Genomic DNA, 10,000 nt, shown 5'->3' with positions numbered 1-10,000 from the left:
AGCGGCAGCTAGGAGGCGCTCCATCCATGTCGGTACCGGTGAGCGTTGCACTCGCAGTCGCAAAAACGTACGGCAAGTATATTACTCGGAAGAGTCAATGACAGTCCAAGCCCCCCCTGCGTGGGAAGAGTCTTCCTAGGCCATGACCCACCGGAAGGGCGCAGCGTCCCCCACCCCAGACATGTGACGTCACACTATCGGTATTGACGACTAGACTGATTCCTTATAATCATTTGCCATACACCGGTGGAAGCTGCCGAGACGAGTAACTACGTGGCGGCCTCGCCGTGTCACTAATGTACGGAGATACAACAGTTTCGACTGGAACCGGATGAAACGTATACACGGCGCTGATTAGTAATAGATAGAGCCATCAAAATACAGATAATGTATACAACTGTCCGTATACATGCTGAAAGACTCTGCTCACAATCACAACCACACGTCAGCCAGACACTCTTATCACGCACTACTCTCTGCCTGTAACAGGCACAGAGACAATATGTAAGCACCAGCATGGAACAACACCCAGTGCATCCTCTCCGCCACATTAGACAATCCACACTATCATAACCAGACCGGGAGGTCCACTCACAAAACAGAACATCCCACCCTTCCGACAACCACCATTGCTCAGCTAAGCCACCAACACCCACACATGTCCTACACAGGGGTACACCCAACATCACAATACTGCCTCCTGTCACAGCACACAAACAATGGCAGGAATGAAAGACACAGGTCTGCCACAAGCATGGAATCAGAGCGCCGCCTGTCATGAGCCAAAGGTGCACCCTGACATGGCAAATCAGATGATGCCGCAGTCATTTACTTACGATAATCACAATCAACAAACCGGCCCCCCCCCCCCAAAACACCTTTCCTTACAACAATGTGTACCTTAACCTAACCCGTATTGTGCCTTAACCTAACCCGTATTGTGCCTTAACCTAACCCGTATTGTGCCTTAACCTAACCCGTATTGTGCCTTAACCTAACCCGTATTGTGCCTTAACCTAACCCGTATTGTGCCTTAACCTAACCCGTATTGTGCCTTAACCTAACCCGTATTGTGCCTTAACCTAACCCGTATTGTGCCTTAACCTAACCCGTATTGTGCCTTAACCTAACCCGTATTGTGCCTTAACCTAACCCGTATTGTGCCTTAACCTAACCCGTATTGTGCCTTAACCTAACCCGTATTGCGCCTTAACCTAACCCGTATTGCGCCTTAACCTAACCCGTATTGCGCCTGAACCTAACCCGTGTTGCGCCTTAACCTAACCCGTGTTGCGCCTTAACCTAACCCGTGTTGCGCCTTAACCTAACCCGTGTTGCGCCTTAACCTAACCCGTGTTGCGCCTTAACCTAACCCGTGTTGCGCCTTAACCTAACCCGTGTTGCGCCTTAACCTAACCCGTGTTGCGCCTTAACCTAACCCGTGTTGCGCCTTAACCTAACCCGTGTTGCGCCTTAACCTAACCCGTGTTGCGCCTTAACCTAACCCGTGTTGCGCCTTAACCTAACCTGTGTTGCGCCTTAACCTAACCTATGTTGCGCCTTAACCTAACCTATGTTGCGCCTTAAACTAACCTATGTTGCGCCTTAACCTAACCCATATTGTACCTTAACCTAACCCATATTGTACCTTAACCTAACCCATATTGTACCTTAACCTAACCCATATTGTACCTTAACCTAACCCATATTGTACCTTAACCTAACCCATATTGTACCTTAACCTAACCCATGTTGCGCCTTAACCTAACCCATGTTGCGCCTTAACCTAACCTATGTTGCGCCTTAACCTAACCTATGTTGCGCCTTAACCTAACCTATGTTGGGCCTTAACCCAACACACGTTGGGCCTTAACCCAACACACGTTGGGCCTTAACCCAACACACGTTGGGCCTTAACCCAACACACGTTGGGCCTTAACCCAACACACGTTGGGCCTTAACCCAACACACGTTGGGCCTTAACCCAACACACGTTGGGCCTTAACCCAACACACGTTGGGCCTTAACCCAACACACGTTGGGCCTTAACCCGCTCTGTAATTGTCATACGACGCGTTAAATTAGTGTAGTGTTGCCTAACTGCAACCCCCGCAATATAGTTTGCCACTCGCACTGCCCGGTCCCCAGAGTATCGCTTCATGTTAAACACCTTGCAGCTATACACTGTAATGCGGATGGCAGCAGGACGTACATGCTCAATGCCCTTCGCAGTTGTTCATTGGCATTCGCATGGCGAAGCACAGCCTACGTTGTGGTACGGCTTGTGTCAACTGTCCGCTGATGTTGTACGTCCAAATGACACACTGTACTGCACATTGGTCCTCATGTACTGAATGATACATCGTGGTACATGTGTGACCGTACCACGACTGCGCCAACAACGGCGAACCCTACGGTCCAAATATTGTGCACTCAGCTACGTGTCGTCTCCCTATAAGAGCTGGATTGCAGTATGGTATGCCGTGGATGGCGATCAGCATGAGCCGTCTGTTGATGTAGTGGCGCGTGTTGTCAGACGTAGTCGTCTCTTCTCACACACCGTGATAGCATGGTGCACTGCGTTCCACATCTGCGACATGCGACAGAGGCCGGTTGACAGTCGTTCGCGCAATGGACATCGCATACGTACGGGGGCCACCTTCCACGTGTTCGCGAAGCGTGCACATGTTGTTGCGTGTATGTGGGCAGACATAGTGTGTCGTGACACCTGACACAGGCATGCAACAATCGTTGAATTTGCAAATGGCGATGGACGTCTACGTTTGCTGGTGACGTTACGCAAATGAACAACTGGTAAACCGTTGTGGTGCGGTTGTTCTCGCTAGAGGTGAATCAGTGATGGCGACGATCGGTTGAGCTACCAACCGGTTGTTTCAGCGATACCCACCATGCCCACGAACGTGAATGGCATGTGGGTGTGAAGCGATACGCGGCGGTGGCTGGGTGGGACCGTCCCCGGCCGGTGAGGGGGGGCCTCCCGGCGTGCTGGCCGCGCGGTGCGTGGGCGCACGCGCTACAGCCGGCTGGTGGGGGCGGCCAGTGGCAGGCGCGCCGGCCGACGGAGGCGGCAGGCGGCGCAGCTGCGCGCCGGCGCACCCTGCACGCGGCGCCGTGCGGCCAAAGTAGGTCCTCGCGGGCCCGGTGCGAAGCGCGGTGGACATCTGCAGTGTGCTGGTCCGATTGAGGACTGTGTGCGCTGAGGATGCGCCGCCGCCCGGCGCTCGGCGCCGCGACGCCGTCTGCTGCTCGGTCGCCTCTGCGGTTCTCGCAGGTGGTTTGTATCGCAGCTGTGCGGACGTGTTGGCGCGTGCGCTGTGCTGGGAGAGTTTGCTTCGGCACCCAAGTGGGGCTTTTGTCCTTCTGTGGCGCTGGCGTTGGAGCTGCCGGCCACCGTAGGTGGCGCGTGTTGTCTCCCGCCGGCAATGCCACGACAGCACGCTCCCGGGCCTCTGTCGGCAGAAGCAAGCTCAGTTGGGAGCACGGGTGGTCGCACCTAAAGCGTCTACTCGCCAAACTCCGGGCGATTGCGCCTCTCTCGAACCCGACCAAGTACTTAGGACGGCGCTGCGCGCCGCCGGGACCTGAGAGGGTTTCGAGGTGTATTGTGCAGGGGAGCTCAGCCTCCTCCTGTTTGCAGAATAATTGAGCGGACGCTTGCGTGTTCGCGCGGGCCCCCGGGACACACTCCCGGGCGGCCGGCTGCTCAGCTCTAGTTGACGCAGCTCCCTGGTTGATCCTGCCAGTAGTCATATGCTTGTCTCAAAGATTAAGCCATGCATGTCTCAGTACAAGCCGCATTAAGGTGAAACCGCGAATGGCTCATTAAATCAGTTATGGTTCCTTAGATCGTACCCACGTTACTTGGATAACTGTGGTAATTCTAGAGCTAATACATGCAAACAGAGTCCTGGCGTGAGGTCAGTCGCTTGACGGCGCGTTTCGGCGCGGGCCCGCCCGTTGCCGGCGCGCCGTAAGGCACGGAGGCTCGCACTGGGGCGTATCGCTTTCCAGTCGGGCGTGCCGCGGCAGTCCTCACTCGGGGAAGTGAAGCGTCTCTTACAGCCTCTCCTTCCCAAGTAGCTCTTTCCGCCTTCCCGTGGTGCCAGACGTCAAGCTCGGCATTCTGCCTTGCGTCAAAAGGGAGAGCTGCGACCCAACCCGATGCGAAAGCGAAGGGTGCGTGGCACAGGGGGAGCTGTGTCGAGGGACCGAACACCAGTCCCTTTCTGTTCGCAGGGCACAGACCAGCAGGTGCTCTGCATGCCGGCGACCTCGTTTGTCGGCGTGGGATCACGGCGCGAGTCGGCAAGGGTGCTTCGCCGCGCCTCTGGGTAACCGGGGCGTGTTCTGCCAAACCCAGGTGGTGGTGACATCGCCTGGGCCAGGTTAGATGGGCCCAGACCGCCGAACGACTGGGGGACCGACCCACCACCTGAGTAGGAGTGGGTCCTCGGCCTTCGGGTGGAAACTCGGGCTAGTAGGCGGCGAAGGGCGAGGGGTGCATCCGCCTCTCCGGAGTGCGGGGTGCACTTGCCGAGGAGCGTCGGGTGAAATCGTCGACGACGAGGCCTTCGATGGGGACCAGTGCGCTGGCAACGGCGCGTTGAACCCTGCAGCTCTGGAGTGCCCTTGACCTAGGGGCGAGGTCGGTGGGCGAGCTGCAATAGTCCCCCCCCATGCCAGAGGAGCCGGTCCGGGGCAAGAGACGGGCTCCCACCTTATTTTCACTCGTTAACAATATGGCTACACCTGAGACGAGTGAATCGAGTGCGCTTAAGCGAGCATCTGCGATGCTTGATCCCTCTCCACAAGACGAGATGGGACTAGCAGAGGATGAAACCGTTACGCAACGACATGCACGTGTTACGCTGCTCTTGGAGCAGAATATTAAGAACGGCAAGATAAGTCAGGCGGCTTTGTCCACTATAAAGAACGAGCTGGCTGCATGGGCCATCGCCCACGCCAAGCTCGAAGGCCGCGTACAGGAGCTAGAAAAAGAAAATGAACGTTTGAGAAGGCAACCAACAAAAACCTGGGCTGGAGTGGTCGCGCAAGCACCGCCAAAGCCCCAAACCACAAAAGAAACGATCGCCAAGATGACCAAGCGGTCAGATACGGCGGTCTTTCTCAGAACCCTACCAGGCGAAGACACAAGCGTAAAAAAGATACAAGAACTGCTGACTAAAAGTGTTGACCCAGTAAAAGACAAAATACGAATAAATAAAGTAAAACCCAGTAGAAACTCGGTAATTGTGGAAGTGGCCACAGACGAGGACAAAGAAAAATTGTTAAAACATCCTAAACTGAACTCGGTGGTAAAGTGTGAACCGCCAAGAAAAAGAAACCCACTGGTCATTCTATACGATGTACCAGCAACAATAACGAATGAAGAATTACACCAAAGTATAAAGGATCAAAATTTCGATCACATGAATGAGAATGAATTTAAGGATTCCTTTAAGCTAAGATTCAAAACGGGACCTCGGGATCGTGATGTCGTGCATCACGTCGCTGAGGTCACAGCACCAATGTGGAAACAAATCATAACAATGGGCAGACTGTACATTGGCTTTCATGCCATCAATATTAGAGACTACCTTGTGGTACCTCGTTGCCACAATTGCGGAGACTTGGACCATGTTCTAAGGCACTGCACCAGGGGGTCGGCTTGCTCCAGGTGCGGCGAAGATGGACACACACGCAAAGAATGCAAAGCTGCAAGCGTGTGCATTCCCTGCAAAAGGCGTGGGAAGAGAAACTGTGGAGCCTCAGGACGAAATTGCCCTACATACCGCATGTTAGAGCAAAGACTAATATCAAGAACGGACTATGGCTGAGTACGTACAACAAAACAGGATGCCAAAGCGAAAGTCCCCTAGCAAAAGGAGGAGGGACGCCATTAGGGCAAGCAGATTCAAAGAGTTCATAAAGTCTCTTTCGAGGGATCCGGTACCAGAAACAGTCGACAAAGGCATTCAAACAGATCCACCAAAAATAGATAAATGCATACAGACAGAAACCATCCCTATGGCTACTCCCTCCTCTCTCAGCAGGGGAGTAAAGCCGACTATACACCTGCAACGGCAAAAGCATCCTGTGCCTGAGGTATCAGCAAATATAGATAACCAAAAAGAACAAAAGCCTATACAAGAGAACACCATAACTAGTTCGGTAGAAACCTCAGTGGTAAGACTACCGCCAATAGACCCAGTTCGGATATATCCGAACCTAGAATTCACCATGCAACTGGCGAGATTAGAGCAGCCGGCTACCCTGACCACTGCCTTACGACATGTGGTCCGCGTGGGGCACGAATACGGAAGAAGAGTCACCTTCTCGGTAATGGAGGCTGTGGACAGGATACAGCTAAAGTCAGTGAATCTCCCCACTGACTTCGGAGCCCTGCGAGACTTACTAAAGAAAGTTTTCGAAAGACGAGGAGAAAAGTTTGACCTAAACGACATATACGAACAGTCAGTGTTGGCAAATGGACGTCTTACGTATGACTGGAACAAGACTTGGCCAAACGATCACATACATACATACTTTCCATAGATGACAAAAATTACAATTGGCCAACTTAACACACACAACAGTCGACTCGTAATGCAGGAGCTCCGAAAGGAAGTGGAGGAGAGGAGGCTCGATGTGCTCTGTCTACAAGAGCCGTACTCCCTGGATGGAAAAATCACATTCACAGCCGCGACGTGGCAAGTAATCAGCCAAGGAGATAATCCGAAAGCGGCAATAATCATCACGAACAAAGCCCTGAAAGTGACTATACTATCACAATTTAATAACAGTCACTGCAATGTCGTGGAGCTGCTATCTCCTAATGAAACAGTCATATTAATTAACATGTACTTTCAGTACGGAGATAATATTGAAGTACATCTTGACCATCTGGCAGCAGTAACCACGGCACTGCAGGGACGAAGAATCATAATCACGGCTGATGTCAATGCAAAATCCCCCCTATGGCACAGCGGCACAAGGGACACCAATGGAGAAAAAGTAGAAGATTACATCATGGCATCACAGCTAGTGATAGCCAACAAACCTGGTAATCCTCCAACCTATGCGGCGGGAGGATGACCAGGTACGAATATTGACATAACTTTAGCAACCCCTAATGCAATCAACACGATACAGGAGTGGAAAGTGGAGGAAAACGCCACTACAAGTGACCATAATTTAATTACTTTCATTATAGGTGGAAAAGAGTCCTGCTGGGCCATGGGGTGGGAGATGCAGTTTAATTACAGAAGGGCTAATTGGGAACGACTAGCCAGGGAGTGCGTCATTCCTGCCTTACCAGAGGGTGAAGCAGACTTTGACATAGACGTAAATGACCGAGCAGAAGAACTGACCAACGCAATAACGAACGCGGTGAAAGCTGCCGTACCGACCAGGAGGAAGGCCATTGCAGCCTCTCCATCGCCATGGTCGCCCGAACTAGAAACTATGCGCCAGTCTGTTAGGAGGCTGAGAAGGTATTACCAGCGCAGTGTCGTCTGGCTGGAACGGCAAAGATGGCTGATACAATATCGGGAGGCTAAACGTCTTTTTCAGAAAGAACTCCAGGATGTTAGGATAAAAAGCTGGGAAAACTTCGTCCAGAGCCAATTGGCACAGGACCCCTGGGGTACACCGTACAAACTAGTTCGAGAGAAGATCCGCTCTCCACTAGAATTGTCAACAGTTAGGCACGGGGACAGGATGACGGAGTCTTGGCAGGAAACTGCTGAGGTCCTCCTCCAGTCCCTGTTGCCTGACGATAGTGCGGATGGAGAATCCGACCAGCAACAACAATTAAGACATGAAGACCAAAATGAGTACATCAATAATACGGCAGTCTACCCTTTCTCGGAGGAAGAGGTAGCTGCCCATATAAAAGCACTTAAAAGGGGAAAAGCTCCCGGGCCAGACGGCATTGTGGCTGAGGTGGTGCAGTTCCTGGCCCCCCAGCTAACTGCACCACTCACTCACCTATACAATGAGTGTCTGATACGGCAAAAAATTCCTAGGGTGTGGAAATCAGCAAACGTAGTCATTATTCGGAAAGGGTTAGATAAAGATCCTACAAATGTAAAATCTTATAGACCTATTTGCTTAATCAACATACTAGGGAAAATATTAGAGAAGTTACTAGCTGACAGACTGGCTGCACATAGAGTGCTGCGTGGGGTGAGCGACAGACAGTTCGGCTTCAGGCCTGGGCGATCGACATCTGATGCGATCGCCCTGGCTGCTGAGGTCTGTGGCTCTACCCCGCATAAGTACGTGGTGGGCATTATGGTTGACATCAGTGGCGCCTTCGACAACCTGTGGTGGCCTTCGCTCTTCTCCTGCTTGCGGGAGAAGGAGTGTCCAGGGCCGCTATATGGATGCCTGAGGAGCTATTGTGAAGAACGGGAGGTCTGGCTATCATCCTCTAGCAAGAGAATTGGAAAAGTTATAACAAAGGGATGTCCTCAGGGTTCCGTACTCGGGCCCCTGTTCTGGGACATCCATATGGAGCCTTTATTGGACACCCTACAACAAAGTGAGGAAGTGCTAGAGGTGATAGCGTATGCAGATGACCTCCTCCTGCTGGTCGGCGGCCGAAGCCGCGAAGACATTGAACCTAAAATAGAGACTGCCTTAAATAAACTACAGCTATGGTGTCAAAACACCAAAATGACGGTGTCGCCAAGTAAGTCCACCTACTTGCTATTAAAGGGACAATTAATACGTAACCCGACCGTACGTATCAACCGCTCGCCGGTTCTTCGGAGACGTGACGCACGTTACTTGGGCATCATCATTGATGAGAGGTGGAATTTTGGGAAACACATTGAAACCGTGACCCAGAAAGCTATTCAAACACTGAATAACCTCATATCCATAGGACACAGAAGATTTCATCTACCACCTCACCTTATAAAACTCTATCACAATAGTATACTAACATCGATAGTGGGTTACGGCTCGGGGGTCTGGGCACACAGGCTCACGAGGGTGGTGCCCGCCATGACAGTGAGAAGGGTTCAAAGAAACATGATTCTAAGATCGGTAGGTGCTTATCGTACAACACCTGGAGGAGCATTAACAGTTATAATGGGACTTTGCCCCCTGGATATTAAAATCAGGGAGCAAGCTGCATGGTTCTGGAGTAAAAAGGGAAACATAACAAAAATAGAGGAAATCTTAGGTATCAGGGCTGGGGATAAGGGCGAGATTAGGAAAAGAGGAGTACAACTATGGCAAGAACTATGGGATACTGATGAAACAGGGCGCAGGACACATGAATTGTTACCAAGTATTACAGAACGGCTGAAAATGAAATACTTCGAACCAACCAGAGGGCTAATCCATTTTCTCACTGGACATGGACCTTATCCGGCATACTTATGCCGGTTTGGGAAAAGGGCGACACCCGCGTGTGAATGTGGTGAACCAGAGGGCACTCCCGATCATGTGATTTACGAGTGCCCTCTCTTCAATGATGTTGCCTCTACACTACGAGACCAACTATCTGACTATGACACTTATAACCTAATTAGACATGAAGATACCTTCCAAATGATAAATAAACTCGCCAACGAGGTATCACAAAAGGTGCTAAGAGAATACATGAGGGAACTAGACTAAATAGCACAAATTGCGACTAATACGCCCTACTCCCATTCCGCCTGCGCGTGGATAGGCCGACTCTTAGTCTGGAATCCGCCACGCGCGGGAACAGGGGGGGTGGGGAATAGGAATTACCCGGAATTGACATTACACTGGAAATGACGTAGGTTAAAATTAGATAGTAGGAATTAGATTAGAAATTTAGATATAGGAACCTGCAGCGATTAAAATCCTGGCCTGCCCAGTGTCAGGGGCACGCCCATCGGGGTTAGCTCGATGGGCAAGGCATATAAGTAGGTTTGTATATTGCTGACACACTTGTGACGCTGCAGGAAGTAAATGTAGGTTTAGTTTTTAAAATATT

Source organism: Schistocerca americana, chromosome 6 (assembly GCF_021461395.2).
Source record: "Schistocerca americana isolate TAMUIC-IGC-003095 chromosome 6, iqSchAmer2.1, whole genome shotgun sequence".
Taxonomy (NCBI): Eukaryota; Metazoa; Arthropoda; class Insecta; order Orthoptera; family Acrididae; genus Schistocerca; species Schistocerca americana.
This window is presented reverse-complemented; position numbering follows the sequence as displayed.